At 43.6% G+C, this 18,131-nt stretch overlaps 1 protein-coding gene across 1 annotated transcript in view; it reads right to left on the reverse strand.

The window, feature by feature from the left end:
- The window catches only part of LOC126268013 (dual specificity calcium/calmodulin-dependent 3',5'-cyclic nucleotide phosphodiesterase 1-like), a 1,575,562-nt gene that overhangs the window by 444,384 nt on the left and 1,113,047 nt on the right, over positions 1 to 18,131 (reverse strand). The window lies entirely within an intron of this gene.

The following is an 18,131-nucleotide window of genomic DNA, read 5'->3' on the forward strand; positions in this document are numbered from 1 at the left end:
AAATGAATTTCCTTACATTGCGGGAAGTGCGAGATGCGTACTTCAATCAGTAAATTTGTGAAAGTGAAAGGCTGAATAATTCAGGATGCTTTGCATCTTCGTTACCAAAAACTGTTCTAGTTGCTCTGTCGAACAGAGCTCTCATTATCCCAAAAAATTTGCGCTCGTCCGTTCCTGATCACTTTCTCAGGTGAAATGCAGACTGAACGAGGAGGAGTGTAAAATGACCTTGGAGGATGAAGTGAGACTGGAGCTTGATTGCTTCTTAGTGGTTTGTCAAATTACAGAAGTCCCAAGTAACGAAGATTCTATCTCCGCTCGGCGAAAACTCCGAGATCACTGTCGAATAAAATTGTTTATCGTTTTTTATGTAAATTTTATGAATAAATCAAAAACATGAGTCTTTTTTTTTTTTGATCCTCTTTAACGAATGCTGCTTTGACAAAATCTTGGGTGCGTCCTTGCTGCATGTAAATAACAAAGGTCTTTGCTTTACGTGCTGGGCGGATAATACCGTCTGTATTCGACAAGATATTTGAGAACTTTCACCTGCAATATTGCGTTTTGTGAGACGCGTTTTGCAGGACTCTGTGTATGTTCCTGTTATTAGATAAAGTTTGCTGCGTTCGTGATGTGCATGTTGAAGCAATATGCAGGCGGAAAATGCAATTACACGGCAGCTATAAATGGAGTGACAATCCAGTGAGAAAATGTCCCGGGCGCCGTAGCAGCTGTCCTAGTAAACACGAGCGCCGGGAATTCCCCGCGCCGACAGGCGTGGTGTACTCTGCTAAACAAACGACAAACAAAGCGCACCTCCCCGCTGCGAGAGGCGTAGCCGCCGACGCGGCCCGAACTGAGCCGAGCGCCCCCGCCCTCCCCGGTGTTTGCTATGCCGAGGCGGCACAGCCGGCTGTGACGTCAGAGCTTGCGTCATCGGTCGCAATGTAGGGTTTCCTCGTCTCTCTGCCGTCGGCCAGGCGTCCTCGGCTGAGTACGCATAGCGTGCGTCGCACGCAGACACAGCTGTTCTCAGCACACAGGCAAAGTGACGTCGCCGGCTGATGAGTCGCAGCACGACCAACGAAAGAGAACGACCCTCGAATACGTCACTCTGTGACTATCACGTGACAACAAGGCGCTGTGGAATACGGACGGCCAAGCCGACGGCTGACAGATTCACGAGGAGGGGCCAGGTTGGCCCTGGTGTTTTATGGACAATTACAGTAGCAATAACTATTTAGAGAAGGAACTTGGATGCGTTTCCTGATCTGTTTACTACTGTCCAGTGACTCTGCTGTCTCAGTTGTCCACAATTGCAGTCTGACAAGTAAATGTGATTGTATTTCATGGTGTACTTGGTGTGAAAAGAAAGTTTTCGGCAATTACATGAAGTTAGCTGCGGCGTGAAATAAGGATATTACGGTGCTGTAAAGCAAACTCATAGCCGCACGTTCGCAAGAAAGTTTGAACATTTACGTGCTGAAACACACATAGCGCACCTGGGTAATGCAGAACCGACAACACGTTATACGCCCTTATTCCGCCGTTCATTCATCGCGATCGCAATAGACAGACACATTTAATTAGATTACTACGTTCCGGGTCTGACAGGAACAGTGTCCTCAGGTTATGGGCGCCCGTCGATATAGAGTACGAAGTTCACTGATAACGATCGACATGCTAATTAAAAACTTAATATGGTGTAGCTTTAATAAAAATATACTTTCACGGATTACTCAGTTGTTTAAAAAATACACCGTGTGCTATTGTAGTGGCTCTTAACAATTAACAGTGTGGCCTCTGACATTTCAATTAAACATTATTGACATGCGTTACAGGGAAAAAGGCGTGTAAACATCATAACCGACGTGAAAATTAAAGCAAGATTGACTGCGTAACGCGAACAATTCTGTATTCAGCCGCTACAGTACTGCACATTATTACGTATCAGATACAGCTTAATTGAATGTAATTATATGGAGAGAATTGAGCACATAAATGACGTCTAATTAACCCTGCAATACTATACCTACGCACACTACCCGTGAACGCTGTATTGGGGAACTGTGTACTCCAATTATTAAAATACTGAAATTCACTATTCCAATGGTGGAAATTCGAGTTTTATTGCTACGAAATTATTGTTAACAGCCCAGTAAATAGCGAAATCGGTTTTCACGTGGATAATTTACAGGCCGGCCGCGGTGGCCTAGCGGTTCTAGGCGCTTCAGTCCGGAACCGCGCGACTCCTACGGTCGCAGGTTCGAATCCTGGCTCGGGCATGGGTGTGTGTGATGTCTTTAAGTTAGTTAGGTTTAAGTAGTTCTAAGTTCTAGGCGACTTATGACCATAGATGTTAAGTCCCATACTACTCAGAGCCATTTGAACGATTTTGATAATTTATATTCGATCAGGGCACAAAGACGCTTTTTGTGTGCTCCAAATATATGTTACAGCTTTCAGACCTAACAGTTGTATCTCTGTCGTTCTTCCTGGGACAAACACAGCTGCGTCCTGCACTACCTTCTCTTCTTGGATAGTTTGTAGCGGTGTATCTTGAGGTTCTATTCCAAAACTACTGCTTCATAATCGACTATCACATCGTCTTCAACACGATCATCATCACTGCACTTACCTTCTTCTACATCACTGACTCCGTATTCACTGCTCTTTCAACGTAACTTTCATCTTCACAGAAAAATGTGCAGTGATTCGCCTGGTCGGACAATTGTTTTGTCACAATTTTCAGTAAAACTAATTAAGAAAATAAAATAACTGTATTACGCCGTCAACCAGCATGATTTTTAATGTCTGCGTAATTTCCGTTATTGTTGAAGTATTTTTTGCTCTGATTTTAGATCTGTTGTTAGATTTAATTTTTCCGCAAGTCAAGTGTACTCATTTTTCAAAAAAATGGTTCCAATGGCTCTGAGCACTATGCGACTTAACTTCAGAGGACATCAGTCGCCTAGGACTTAGAACTAATTAAACCTAACTAACCTAAGGACATCACACACATCCATGCCCTAGGCAGGATTCGAACCTGCGACCGTAGCGGTCGCTCGGCTCCAGACTGTAGCGCCTAGAACAGCACGGCCACTCCGGCCGGCCCTCATTTTTCATTTGAACCTAAGTCCCACAGAGAGAAATTGTAGTGCAAGTAAGAGAAATTTAATTTTAGTACGACGGAGTAGTTGACCACACTTGGCTGTTAGGTGGGAAATTTTAGTTCATTGTTGACATGCTATATGTTGTGAGGTTTTATTTGTGCTGTTAAATGTAGTTTCGCTGCTTCTTAGAAATGAGTTCCTGCAAGTTTGAAACGTATTCTGTTATAGCCATTTTTTTTTCTGCATTGTCAATATGTAATACTACCGACGTTTCGGTCACTGTTGCAAGTGACCTTCTGCAGTGACATCCTGAAGGAGGGCACTTTCAACAGTGATCGAAACGTGGGTAGTTTTACATATTGACAATGCGGACACAAACCCAGAAAAGTTTTATTAACTGTGACAATGGACGCGGAAGCCTACATTTATTCTGTTATGTTTGTGGTAGTTTCGCAATCGCTAAGCGAAGACAGGACATTAATAGTCTCGTAAAAAATGTCTACTATGTATATTTTGGTTAAGGCTTGGTGATCAAGGTAAAAGCTGGTCACCACTCAAGATTTGCCGTGCTTGTGTTGACGGCATGAGACGCTGGAAATATGGGAAAGAAGATATCAATGGCTTTTGCTGTTTTGGAGAGAGCCGCAAAGTCGTATATGTGTTACTTTTTGAGTGGTTAAACGTTGAAGGTTATAACACAAAAAGTAAGAAGGTTACAAAAGATCCAAACATTTCTTTGGCCTTACAGTCAGTTATGATCAGTGAATCTCTCTCTGTTCCAATTCCACCTACCACTTTTGAGGATTCGCAACAGAAGGCAATTAAGAAAATGATTGCGACGATGATGATGATTACAAACGGGAATTCTGCACCAGAATTATTTAGTCAAAATCAGCTAAATGATTGACTTGAATGTGACAAAAGATGCTGCCTGATTGCTTGGATGAGAGTTGAAACCAAAACATCCACTACCCGGAGTATCATTCTCTTGGGACAGGAATAGCGAAAACGAATTACTAAAATTCCGTAAGGGAGAAGGCCATATGGTTTTTTTCATTGAGATATGGACGGGTTATTGAATTCCTTTAGCGTCACTTACGAACCAGGTCAGTGGAGATCGTTCACAGATTCGTCAACATATAGACTGGAAGATGCACTTTTATGCAATGGAGATCTGTTTCGCTCATAAGGAGACGCACATAAACCTCAGCGAGGTGGCGCAGTGGTTAGCACACTGGACTCGCATTTGGGAGGACGACGGTTCAATCCCGTCTCCAGCCGTCCTGATTTAGGTTTTCCGTGATTTCCCTAAATCGTTTCAGGAAAATGCCGGGATGGTTCCTTTGAAAGGGCACGGCCGATTTCCTTCCCAATCCTACCCTAACCCGAGCTTGCGCTCCGTCTCTAATGACCTCATTGTCGACGGGACGTTAAACTCCAACAACCACCACCACCACATAAAACTCAAAGTTTCGTTGAAAGACGTTGATAATGAAAAAAATTCTTGGACAAATGCGGGGATTTGAAAGTAGTTGCTATGTTACTTGGTCAACAAGCTGGCTAAACAAAAGTGCCTTGTATCATTTATGAATGGGACAGGCGAGCCGAAGTGAAGTACTGGAAGACAACTAACTGACTTGAAGGAAAAACCCTTTAACCCAGTTCACAGAATATAATAATGAAGCAATTATTCAATCAAGTAAGATACTATTACCTTCTCTTCATGTAAAGTTTGTGTTAATGAAGCAGGTCATTAAAGCACTTCCAAGAAACAGTTACTGCCTCCAGTACTTGGTAGCAAAATTGCAAAATTGTTTCATGAGAAACTTAAAGAAAGGGTGCTTGTGTGGCCGCATATTCGAAATTTAATGGAAGACGATTTGTCTGAAAGTACAATGAATCCGGTGGAAAAAGGGTAAGTAATAGCCGAATCTTTAGGTAACAGGAAACATACGAATTACGAAACAATGGTTAAAACAATGGTTAAAACAATGTTGCAGAGCTTCACAAAATTTAGACGTAACAAGAGTGTGAAGCTTCCCAGTCTACGTTCACATACTGATGTTTTCCCTGCGAACGTTGGCAACGTTAATTGAGAACAAGCAGAACGGTTCCACCAGGACATAAAGGAGAAAGGAAAGAGATATGGGGAATAGTGGAATGCAAAACTGATACCTCACTGCCGTTTTATGCTATACAGGGATGGTACTGCTGAAGGCAGACAATTAAGGAGAAGTTTCGTCCCATGTCAGAAACACCTTGATGCAGTGATATCAGCGAAGGGGAACTAAATTGTCATACATGTGTTTTTGTAATAACTGTTAGAATTTTTAACTTGACCTCTACCATTGTTTACTCTAATGCAGTGTGGAGTAATACTGCATAAGGTTACAAAATAAATAATGTGTTTTAATACAATTTTAAAAAAATGTGATTTCAGCTAAAACTTCATACGCGATTTGTACAAAATCTGAGATGATATAGAAAAACTAAATTTAATTTGGAATCCGAATGAAAAATGCTCTAAATATGATCTTGAAGTCATAAAACATCGTTCCAGAAGTTCTAAAATGCAGATTATAATTATAGTATCAGCTCCACTATTATTATTATTGGGACACCCGCGCACTTTTATATTAACATAAAATATTTCACAAAAAAGGAAATGTGAGAAGAATAGTTACAGTAACACTATACCGTGTTGCGTGAGGGCCCAAGAATGCTGCTAGTGAAACATAATGAGTGGGGAATGCAGTACTCAACCATAGTATTTCAGGATTAAATTATGCGGGGGATATATACTTCATGAACATTGCCATCTTCCACACCTAACCATGAATCACTTTGTTATTCTGTTCCAGGTTCAGCATTTGGTGAGAACGGGAATATAAACCCCGCCTGGCCATTCCGTGTTCCGTCAAATTCACGAAAGGCGAATGCTGAGATTATTCCTTTCAAACACTAAGGGTGACTTTGTAGTACGGGCTTATACAATCCAAGGTGGGGCTCAGTTTTTATTGGCCATGATACGGACGTGACGGTCACGCTTCATCTTCACCTTTGAGTGAACACGTGGACAAACAGACAGAGTGTAACACCAATATACAGAATGTGTTCTCAGTTTCACTGGTGACCAAGTGATATTCAGAGAAACAAAGTAGGGTCACCAGTTGATCACCGACTGAATTACGCTATCAGTAGAATCCTCACCTACAAAAAATTGGTATTAAGTGGGACATATAGAACCTGAAAAGGAGCTAGGATATTTTCTAGAAGGTAACAGCACGTTTGCTTGTGATAGTTTTGCGCTTACGTGAGCAGATTACAAACCGCTCCGTGGTTCGGTGTTCGGGTTATAACAGGAAGATCGATCAACAACCGACAAGCTGCATCATGCATAGGGTGCTGAGTACAAGACATTATCACCTCTTTCAGAGCCACGTCTGGTACAGATATGTGCTGTGTGAGCCTATATGATCATTCAATCTCGCATCCCCACAAATTGTTACACGTAGATATTTGTGTGAGCTGACGGGTTACAATCGTGATTCATTGATATTGTTGTCATACAACACTAATTTTCTACGTCTTTTGAAAGACAGTGTGGCTTAACTGACTGCATGGAAGTCACTCAACAATCTGAATTGGCGTCGCAAGGAGAAAAACTCATCTCCAGAGAGTCTGTCGGCCGCGGTAGCCGTGTGGGTCTGGCGCTGCAGTCCGGAACCGCGGGACTCCTACGGTCGCAGGTTCGAATCCTGCCTCGGGCATGGGTGTGTGTGATGTCCTTAGGTTAGTTAGGTTTAAGTAGTTCTACGTTCTAGGGGACTTATGACCTAATATGTTGAGTCCCATAGTGCTCAGAGCCATTTGAACCATTTTTGAACCAGAGAGTCTGACGTCCGTGTTTAGTGAACATAAATATGAGCAAACCTCTGCTAATTTGTTACAGTATCGCCTATGCCAAGTTTCATGTACAGTGCATGAATTATCAGAGGTTGTAATCAATGTAACCGAGATTGCCAAGTTCTGATCATCTCAAGACACATCACGTTAATACGAAGTAACGCCGCCTCTACCCTTGATAACGACCTCAGTCCGATTAGGAAGAGAGCCTAGAAGTTTCTTCAGGTATGCCACGCCAAATTCAAGCCACTCATTAATAATTGCGGGGGGCGTTCAATAAGTAATGTAAAATATTTTTTGCTCGGCCATTTTTGGTTGAAAAATGTAGAATTTGTTGTGGTACATTGTGGAATATTCCCTTCTCAGCCTCTATCGTTTCACGAAGTTCCGATAGGTGGTGGCGCTGTACGTAGCCTTCAAAATTGTATCTGTAACAGAGACGTGTTCCAAGCAAAGAGCTGTCATTAAATTCCTTTTGGCGGAAAACAAGAGTATCGCAGATATTCATAGGCGCTTGGAGAATGTCTACAGAAACCTGGCAAATAACAAAAGCACGGAGAGTCGTTGGGCGAAGCGCCTGCTGTCTTTTTGCAACGAGGCTGTGCAAACCTGTCCGATCCTCTGCCTGTCGGCCGACCACACACAGCTGTGTCCCATGCAATGTTGAAAGTGCCGACACGCATTTGACATGATCGACGGAATACAATCAAACACCATCTGGTGTAACCAAAGGTGTGTCCCCGCTGGGTACCTCTGCGCCTAACAGAAAACTGAAGAAACAATTTCAGCATGTTTATCACCACAAAAAAGCAAACAGACTTTTCAGTCACCGGGACAACGCAAGGCCTCACATGCGTCTGCGCATCCGAGAGGATATCACAAAATTCACTGGACTGTGATTCCTCATCCACCCTACACCCTGGATCTCACACCATCCGATTTGCATCTGTCTGGCCTAGCGAAGGATGCAAGTCCAGAGGAAGCAGTACATGGATGACTGACAGGTTACTGCGGTACCATGTGGGCATACAGGCCTTCCCAATAAGGTGGCGTCAGCTGTCTCAGTGAATGGAGATTACAATGAAAAATACGATTTTGTAACCAAAAGAATGCCTTTAAAGCGACAAAGACGCCGTTATCAAGAGCTCACTGAGTTTGAACGAGGTCGTGTAATAGGGCTACGAGAAGCTGGCAGTGCCTTCTGTGATAAAATATCGTGTATTGGAATCCTGAACGTTCTTCCAGAAAAAAAATGTGTACCATTACTTATTGAACGATTCTCATAGGTCACGTAGAGCTACCGAATCGTAGGGATGTTGACTGCTACGTTTCACACGATTTTACCAACAATGCCAGATATTTTCTATGGTATTAAGCTCGGGTTACGATAGGGTGCCTGAGTGTTCGCCAAATCTAAAACTGACATGTGCAGTCCTGTGGACATGGCTGCTGTTATCCGGGAACACGGGAATGTCCACAATACACGCATCACTAACAGGTAGCAAGCAGGATGATGATGATGTTTAGTTTACGGGACACTCAAGTGCGCGGTCATCAGCGCCCGTACAAGGTCCCAATTTTAACGTAGTCCAGTTTCTTACACAGTCCAATCTACCTATTCTCGTGAATTATGATAATGAGGATGAGATGATGAGGACAACACATACATCCTGTCCCTGGGCAGAGAAAATCGTCAACCCGGCCGGGAATCGAACCTGGGACCCCGTGATCCAGAGAAGCAACGCTCTCCACTAGACCACGAGCTGCGGACCAGGTTGCAGGAAGGGAAGCAACTTGTCACCGGAAATGTTGAAATAAAGAATCTAGATCATGTTCGCGGTATCCTGATTGAGAAGACCAGTCATTATACGAAAAATAACCCAAAAATATCACCCAACTATCTACCGCCTGATTTGAAACCTGCACACAGTGTGAGTGAAACACCGTGGAGATGAATTCACTGACAGCAGCAATTCCTGTCGCTTTTGATAGTGATTGCCATTCACAAGGCGTGATGACACTCGCCTCTGCTTCCTGTCGGTCAGAATGTTTATACGACCACCGTTCTTTCTCCTTGTTACATGGCTGCAAATGGTACACCCACTCTTTGTAGACACGTTGTTCAGTCAGCGTTGACACACCAACAAATCGGGCAACTTAATCAAGTTTGGTCATTGCAAGTCCAAACACGACGGCTCCTTTCCGTCATTCTGTCACATCTCCATGACCACCCACCTGAATGCGCTGATTCCATGCAACAGACTGGCACTCGCATACCACGTCAGCAGTGGAGGATAACATGGCTGCATGGCACCAGTTGCAAACCATCACAGAGGTCCTGTAAGCTTATTTGTAGTGTTTACACATCAACGGCAAAAAAAGAAAAAAAATCGCAGCCCAACAAGGAGTTGTCCGAGCTAAACGAAAGTTGGCAGGCGTATTTCCTCTACGTCTGAAAGTTGACGTCTATTCAAATTCCGCGCCAATCATATTACACTGAACACTACTAGCGACACTATGGGGTGCAAATCAGGTTTGATTTAAATACGAGCTGAAACGGTCGTGAGCGTCAGTTACATTTGAGACTGGATGTGATGAGTTAATATTACTCAAGATTGCCTTTAAGGCGACAAAGACGGCGTTATCGACAGCTCACTGAGTTTGAACGAGGTCGTGTAATAGGGCTACGAGAAGCTCGATGTGTCTTCTGTGACATTGAAGCGGTGGTCACAGAAATGTACGGCCGCGAGAAGACCTGCACCCGGACAACCACATGATAGTACAGACGCATGGCTCTGTTGCATCGTACTGCATATGCAGCAACAATCTGAGCTGCAGTTGACACGACAAACTGTTACAAAGCGGTTACTTCAAGGACAAGCCCTGAGCCAGAAGCCTTGTAGCGTGCATCCTACTGACGGCAAACCGCTGTCATTTGGGGCATCAGTGGTGTCAAGCGAGAGCTCGTTGGAGGGTAGGGTGTAGGCCTGTTGTGCCTTCTGATGGAAACCGGTTTTGTCTCGGTGCCAATGATGTCTGTGTGTTAGTTAGCGAGAGATCAGTTGAGGACCTGCAACCAACCTGTCTGCGGAGTAGACACAAGGGACCTACAACTGGAGTTATGGCCTGGGGTGCGACTTTGCATGACAGCAGGAGCACTCTCGTGGTATCCCAAGTACCCTGACTACAAGTTTTGCACGTCAATCTGGTGATTCGACCTGTTGTGCTGCCATTCGTGAAGAACATTCCAGGGGTTGTTTTCCAACAGGATAACGCTCGCCCACATACCGATGTTCTAACCCAACATGCTCTACAGATTGTCGACATGTTGTCTCGGCCTGCTCGATCACCATATCTGTTTCCAATCGAGCACGAATGGGACACTCCAGTGTCATTCACACAAAGCATAAATCGCCCCTGTTTCGTCCGACCAAGTGCAAAAGGCATGGAACTCCATCCCATAAACTGACACCAGGCACTTGCACAACTTACGACAAACAGAATGATCGTTTGCATGGTTGCGTTCAACATTCTGGCGTTTGAACCGGTTATTAAAGTACCAGCATTTCACATTTGCAAGGGCTTTTCTAGTCCTTACGTTAACCTATGATCTTTTCACGTTATCACTTAAACATATTACCTAGACACATATATTTCCGAAATTTCGTTACTCTACATTGATGACGTCGTAGTGTCATTTCAAACAGTGCATGGGGGCTTAATTAAATAGAAATGCAAATAATTTTAATTTTAGTCGCTGATTGTCCGGTTACGCAGTCTCGTAACCGGTTGGCCCTGAATAATATTAGTATTGCTCCGCAATCTGACTGCATAGAATAACAACAAGAATGAAAGGAAATTTCCGTTAACACATTTAGTTAATTAAGTTCCCAGCAACTATAAAAGCTACGAAACAACAAAGTACAAATGTAACTGTTCTGTGTGTGGAAGTATGATTCAACGTACACATCTGGTACCGTTCTTCCACGATAAACGATAAGACAAGATATTTTGAACACCATTTACACTGAAGTAATTAAAAAAAACTAGAAATCTATAATTGCATATAGAAACCAGAATTACAGTCTAACACAAGAACACGAGCCAGACGGTTTGTTGACTGAACCTGTGACCAAGAGGCATTGTTACATAGGACATTAAAAATTTTAAAAATTCTTTACCTTAATATATGTTGACGAAAAAAATACACTCTGCTCATTACAACATCCCCAATCGAATAACATATGGTGTCTTGCCCAACAGAACAACTAGTACTCTATCGACGTCTCAACAAGCACAGATCTCGCCTGCCTCAGAACTACCACTACTCTCTCCAACTTCTCAGCAAGCACTGCCAGTGGAGGCGGCTGAATAATACTCTTTGGCGCAATCTCTAGCGCTGTGGCTCAATGTAGCCACCTTTCAAGAGGTAAGTGGCGAATACCGAAATAACGAATAATAAAATATCTGTAAGACAGTATTTCGGAACTTTTTTACAATGTTTATACATTTAGATGTGTCCACCCTCCGTTGCATGGAACAGGTCTAATCAGTAGACCAATTCTGCCCACACCCGACCCAGCGCATCAGGAGTGGTGGTTAGAAGCGTTGCTGCGATGCGGAGTAGCAAGTCGTCGAGGTTCTGTGCTGAAGGTGGAACATGAACTCGGTCCTTGATGTAACCCCACAAGAAAAAAAAATCGGAGGGCGCTAAGTGCAGTGACCGTGGTTGCCGTTCGAGTAAATCCGGGTCAGCAGCCGTAGCAGGGTCCACCAGTGACGCGGCAATGCCTCATTCAGGTACTCTCATGCACAACCGTGGAAATGCTGAGGAACGCTATCTTGCTGAAAGACAAAATCGCTGCTACAATTTTCAAGTAGCATGAGAGACAATTGCAGCACGTCCAGATTTTAGCATCTGCGGTTGTTGGCGTCCATTTCTGCGTCTTTCTTTTTTTATATTATGTCCACGCTCTCTATTCCACCTACACATAAGGAAATACGAAACTTTATTTTACACATAAAAAACAGCAAAGTGTCAGACGATCATGGTATATTTGCAGAAATGCTCACTATCGGAGGTGAATTCTTGACTGACAGACTACAAGCTATCATTACCAATATACGGGAAAACGGCGTCATACCAGCAGATTGGAAGAGGCTTTCATCCACGCACTACAAAAAAAGAGGTTAAAATGATCCAAGCAATCGCTGAGGTATTTCACGTCTATCAACTGCCTACAAAGTTTTCTTGCGTGCCCTGCTTATCAGAATGGAGCAAAAGACAGAACATTTGATAGATGAATACCAGCCAGGCTTCCGACTGGGCCAATGGTGTGCGGAACTAATCTGCAACGTTAATATGACACTGCAACACCGAAAGTCAAACCCCACAGCTGTAAGTTTCGTAGACTTCAAAATGTCTATGGCTCAATCGACCGCATCAGTCTATTCAATACAATTCGTGAACACGGTGTGGATAACAAAACAACTATGACAATGGACCAGAATTTGACAGGGACGTTCTCTAAAGCATAATTCATGCTCGTAATCTCCGAACCTTTTCAAATTAGTACTGGAGTAAGGCTCAGCCTAATACTCGAACGATCATCAAAATCTGAGAGAAAGAAATACCTGGAACAAATATGGGAGCAAATAATAAACGAATCAACATCAATCGCCTTGCTTTTGGTGACGACCTAGCAATAATTAAACGGACTCCAGACGAAGTGAGTTACGCCATCGAGAAGCTTCATGATTCCGTCAACCAGAAGGGACTCCAAATCCCTCTTATGTAGTATAAGAAACCACTGTCCATCAAAGCCAGTCTTTGACACTACCAAGTAGTCTTTCTAACAAAAACGCTGTACGATACGGGGATGTCATCATTATGTATCAAAGTCAAAGACATAGAGAAAATAGGACAAATACTGAAAAAATATTTGGACACAAAATTCAAGATCGTGTCTGGATGCGCAAAAGCTCAGAACTGTATTCGCCTGCTGAGCGAGTCATCTCGCTTGTAACGAAAAGACGGATGAAATTCTAAGGTCATATAGTGCGAATGGACAACTCTCACTTGACCAAGAAAATTTACGACATTGTCAACGGAATCCGACAATCCGAAATATGTTGGCTGATAGACTCCCAAAGGGACTTCACAGAATTCGGTGTTGACCCACTGGCAACTACACGGACTATACACTGGCAAAAAATCAGTACACATAACTTCATACCCAAGAATCCAACAGGAATGAATTTGAAACTTAAAAACACTTGGAGCCGAGAAAGAACACAGCTACAAAGTGAAAAGATGAAGTTTTGGGAATATAAGAAGAACAAAAAAGCCAGGGCTAAGTAACGGTTCCACAAGCTCCTTAGAAGATGACACGATATACAGGATGCGGTAAAGCAATTTGACAAAAAGTGTAGGACAGAAGGGCAGCATCAAACAAAGGAATTTGAGTATAGGAACTAGGGGTCGCAGTTGCATATTTTCGGCGGTAAATCAGCGTAACTGAAATCCGACATATAAACGTCTTTATACAAAATTAAAAGTGATTCACAGAAAATGTATACGCAACCAAAATGTTTGGACTAACTGAACGTCGCCCGCATCTCGTGGTCATGCGGTAGCGTTCTCGCTTCCCACGCCCGGGTTCCCGGGTTCGATTCCCGGCGGGGTCAGGGATTTTCTCTGCCTCGTGATGGTTGGGTGTTGTGTGATGTCCTTAGGTTAGTTAGGTTTAAGTAGTTCTACGTTCTAGGGGACTGATGACCATAGATGTTAAGTCCCATAGTGCTCAGAGCCATTTTTGAACTAACTAAACGTCAAGATGTAAAGAAGAAGAACTCAAAGCATCGCATATACGTGTATCGTACTTAGCTGCGTGTTTGCAGCGGATCGCTCGTGATGACGATGGATGTATGTTGCCTGGGAATTCTGTACTACCCGAAGGTGGTTGTTGTGTGGATTGAAAATGCCTTCACGGGTAAAGCAAACCTTGTCCGTTAACAAGACACGTTCAGAGAAATTCCGCTGTAGCACTACCTGTTGTAGGAACCAGTCAACAAATTCCTTTTTTATCGCTGGAAAGGATGTAGACTAGTCTGATGAACGAGATTCCAGACCGGTCTACACCAAGTTCATGAGCGATTCGTCTGCTACCTGTCGTTGGATCTTGCTCTACGCGATGTAACACATCTTCGTCAACTCAGCTGTACGAGCAGTGGTTTCCTGCCTGTGTCACGCTTATTAGCCCTCAAAGATCCTGTGTCTCTCATGCGTCTGTCAGTTGACACAGAAGTATTTTTCAGATGCAGCCTGCGATGTGGATAATATTCCTGGTAAATCCTACGAGCCATCCTTGCATTGCCATGAGCAGCGCTGTGGGCCAAATGCATGTCACATACCTCAATCCAAACATATTCCGTGTTTCTTCTCCACCACACTCACTCGTTGGTAGCTGCTTTAATCGGACAACCGTATCTACGGAATGCAATGAGAGGGTACTGCACACCAATATCCTGCACTGGACATAAGTTACACCTACCCACAGGAGTAGAGCGCAGCTTGTTTACATCTGGAAAACTCAAACAAATTTCAAACATGAAGACCGTCAATCATCCGTGGTTGGTGGTGACACACGTAGAGCCGTAAATATCCGGTTGTGACCTCTAGTTGCTATACTCAAATTCCTTCGTCTGATCCTGTCATTCTGCCATACACTATTGGTCAAACTGTTTTCTGCACTCTGTATATGAGTTGCATGATATTTGCTTGTGACACGGTAAATAAACAAAAACAGTGGAGACTCGATTATCCGGACCTCAGTTACACGGATTTGCGATTATCCGGATTGTTAACTGTTACCCTCTGACTGTCTACTCCGCGCCACGCGTGGCAAACTGTGAAGTGGGCTGCTTCTGTGTTGGCAGCGCTGTGTAGCGCTTTGCATTGGATCTCTGACTGCGCTTTCTTTGTAAGAGACTATGTGGCTGGTTGGACTCGTTGGACGTTAGTCGCCAGCAGTGATGGAAGTACTGTTGGGCAGTTGGAGGTGAACAGCCAGCAGCGATGGATGCTGGATATGAGAAGTTAGCATTGATGGAGGGAAGAGGTCTGAAGTGTTAGCCTAAGCTAACGATATGTACATGTTCGACTTGGAGATTGAATATTATTCATGATTATATACCTTTGTACTAGATGTCACGTTACTAAAGTAAAAAAAAAAGAATACATTATTTGGTTTGTAACAAAATCTTTCCTTTGCCAACCACATGCCTATTAGTAGTCAGCGGCTTTAGTAGTTAGAATCTTTTATTTAGCTGGCAGTATTGACGCTCGCTGTATTGCAGTAGTTCCCGTAATGAAGATTTTTGTGAGGTAAGTGCTTAATGAAGTGAATAGGTTATTGTTAGGATTTCTTTTTAGTCACGGCCATTCTTTTGAATTAATTATTTGAAGTCAGGTTATCCTTTGTTTGAGCAGTCAGATTGCGTTGCGCTAGTATATTGTGGGCGTCAGTCACTCAGCAGTTTGAGTACAGCCACATTCATTTAAATAAAGACGTTTCAAAATGAACAGCAGGAAGTGCAAGGAGATGAAACAGAAGAAAACGTAGATGCGGAAAATGGTGCAGGACCGTCTCATGCAGAGGCATTTAGAATCCTGGAAAGAGCTTTCAAACGGTAAGCAATGTGTGATACAGTGAATTTACTACAATTAAAACGAATTCTTGATGTATCAACAATTAAGAGAAAAACTTGTTTACATGAAATTATAATTAACAAATATTTTAAAAAAATGAAAGTTTAGCTAGTGTCCTAAGTGACTTTTCGTAGGTATTTCATGATCAATGTTCGAGTATTTTAGTAATTTTTAGAAATATGTAAGTATGTATGAAAAAGTGTCTCTGATCCCTTAACAAACATTGATTTTTCTTTGTTTCAATAAATTTAACTTTTTCTTGTTTTGAATAAGTGTATTATGTATAAGCCTAGAGAGATAACCATTTGCCAACATACCTACACCGAGCGAGGTGGCGCAGTGGTTAGCATACTGGACACGCATTCGGGAGGACGACGGTTCAAACCGCGTCCGGCCGTCTTGAGTATGTTTTCCACGATTTCCTCAATTCGCTTCAGGTAAATGCCGGGATGGTTCCTTTGAAAGGACACTGCCAATTTCCTTCTCCATCCTTCCCTAATTCGATGGGACCGATAACCTCGCCAATTGGTCCCCTCTCCGAAATGAACGAACCAACCATACCTAGCAGATATGGCAGACAGGCGAAGTAGGTTACCATTCTAAAGTTAATAATAAAAAAAATACACTACTGACCATTAAAATTGCTACACCAAGAAGAAATGAAGATGATAAACGGGTATTCATTGGACAAATATATTATACTAGAATTGCCATGTGATTACATTTTCACGCAATTTGGCTGCATAGATCCTGAGAAATCAGTACCCAGAACAACCACCATTGGCCGTAATAACGGCCTTGATACGCTTTGGCATGGAGTCAAGCAGAGCTTGGATGGCGTGCACAGGTACAGCTGCCCATGCAGATTCAACACGATATCATAGTTCATCAAGAGCAGTGTGACGAGCCAGTTGCTCGGCCACCATTGACCAGACGTTTTCAGTTGGTGAGAGATCTGGAGTATGTGCTCACCAGGGTAGCAGTCCAACATTTTCTGTATCGAGAAAGGCCCGTATAGGACCTGCAACATGCGGTCGTGCATTATCCTGCTAAAATGTAGGGTTTCGCAGGGATTGAATAAATGGTAGAGCCACGGGTCGTAACACATCTGAAATGTAACGTCCACTGTTCAAAGTGCCGTCAATGAGAACAACAGGAGACCGAGACGTGTAACCAACGGCACCCCATACCATCACGCCGGGTGATACGCCAGCATGGCGATGACGAATACACGCTTCCAATGTGCGTTCACCGCAATGTCACCAAACACGGATGCGACCATCACGATGGTGTAAACAGAACCTGGATTCATCCGAAAAAATGACGTTTTGCCATTCGTGCACCCAGGTTCGTCGTTGAGTACACCATTTCAGGCGCTCCTGTCTGTGATGCAGCGTCAAGGGTCACCGCAGTCATGGTCTCCGAGCTGATAGTCCATGCTGCTGCAAACATCGTCGAACTGTTCGTGCAGATGGTTGTTGTCTTGCAAACGTCGCTATCTGTTGACTCGGGGATCGAGACGTGGCTGCACGATCCGTTAGAGCCATGCGGATAAGGTGGCTGTCATCTCGACTGCTAGTGATACGAGGCCGTTGGGATCCAGCACTGAGTTCCGTATTACCCTCCTGAGCCCACGGATTCCATATTCTGCTAACAGTCATTGGATCTCGACCAACGCGAGCAGCAATGTCGCGACACGATAAACCGCAATCGCGATAGGCTACAATCCGATCTTTATCAAAGTCGGAAACGTTATGGTACGCATTTCTCCTCCTTACACAAGGCATCACAACAACATTTCACCATGCAACGCCGGTCAACTGCTGTTTGTGTATGAGAAATCGGTTGTAAATTTTCCTCATGTCAGCACGTTGCAGATGTCGCCACCGGCGCCAACCTTGTGTGAATGTTGTGAAAAGCTAATTATTTGCGTTTCACGGCATCTTCTTCCTGTTAAATTTGGCGTCTGTAGCACGTCATCTTCGTGGTGTAGCAATTTTAATGGCCAGTAGTGTAGTTTCCTTTATAAATTTTGTTATCCGAGTTTTCGATTATCCGAACGACTTACGACAACAATTAGTCCGGTTAATCGAATCTCGACTGTAAACTAATGACTTTCCGATACGTTACTTCGCGGTCAAGAACTACCGCACTTCTTCGACTAGGGTATAGTGAAACGTTACTCTGTAATGCAGTGATGAACGGCCTGCGTAGTGTTGAGATCGTGCTTATTGCTACAGAGGAGTTGCACTATTGCGAGAGCGGGACACGTGCGGTACAGAAGGTCGCTGGGTTACTGTACCATCCTGCAGCCAGGAAACCCCCGGTCGGAAGATAACACACACTGCGGGAAGTAACGGCAGTCGTTGCACGTGCGGGCTTCTTGGAAGCGGGTGCACGGA

Source organism: Schistocerca gregaria, chromosome 4 (genome assembly GCF_023897955.1).
Source record: "Schistocerca gregaria isolate iqSchGreg1 chromosome 4, iqSchGreg1.2, whole genome shotgun sequence".
NCBI lineage: Eukaryota > Metazoa > Arthropoda > Insecta > Orthoptera > Acrididae > Schistocerca > Schistocerca gregaria.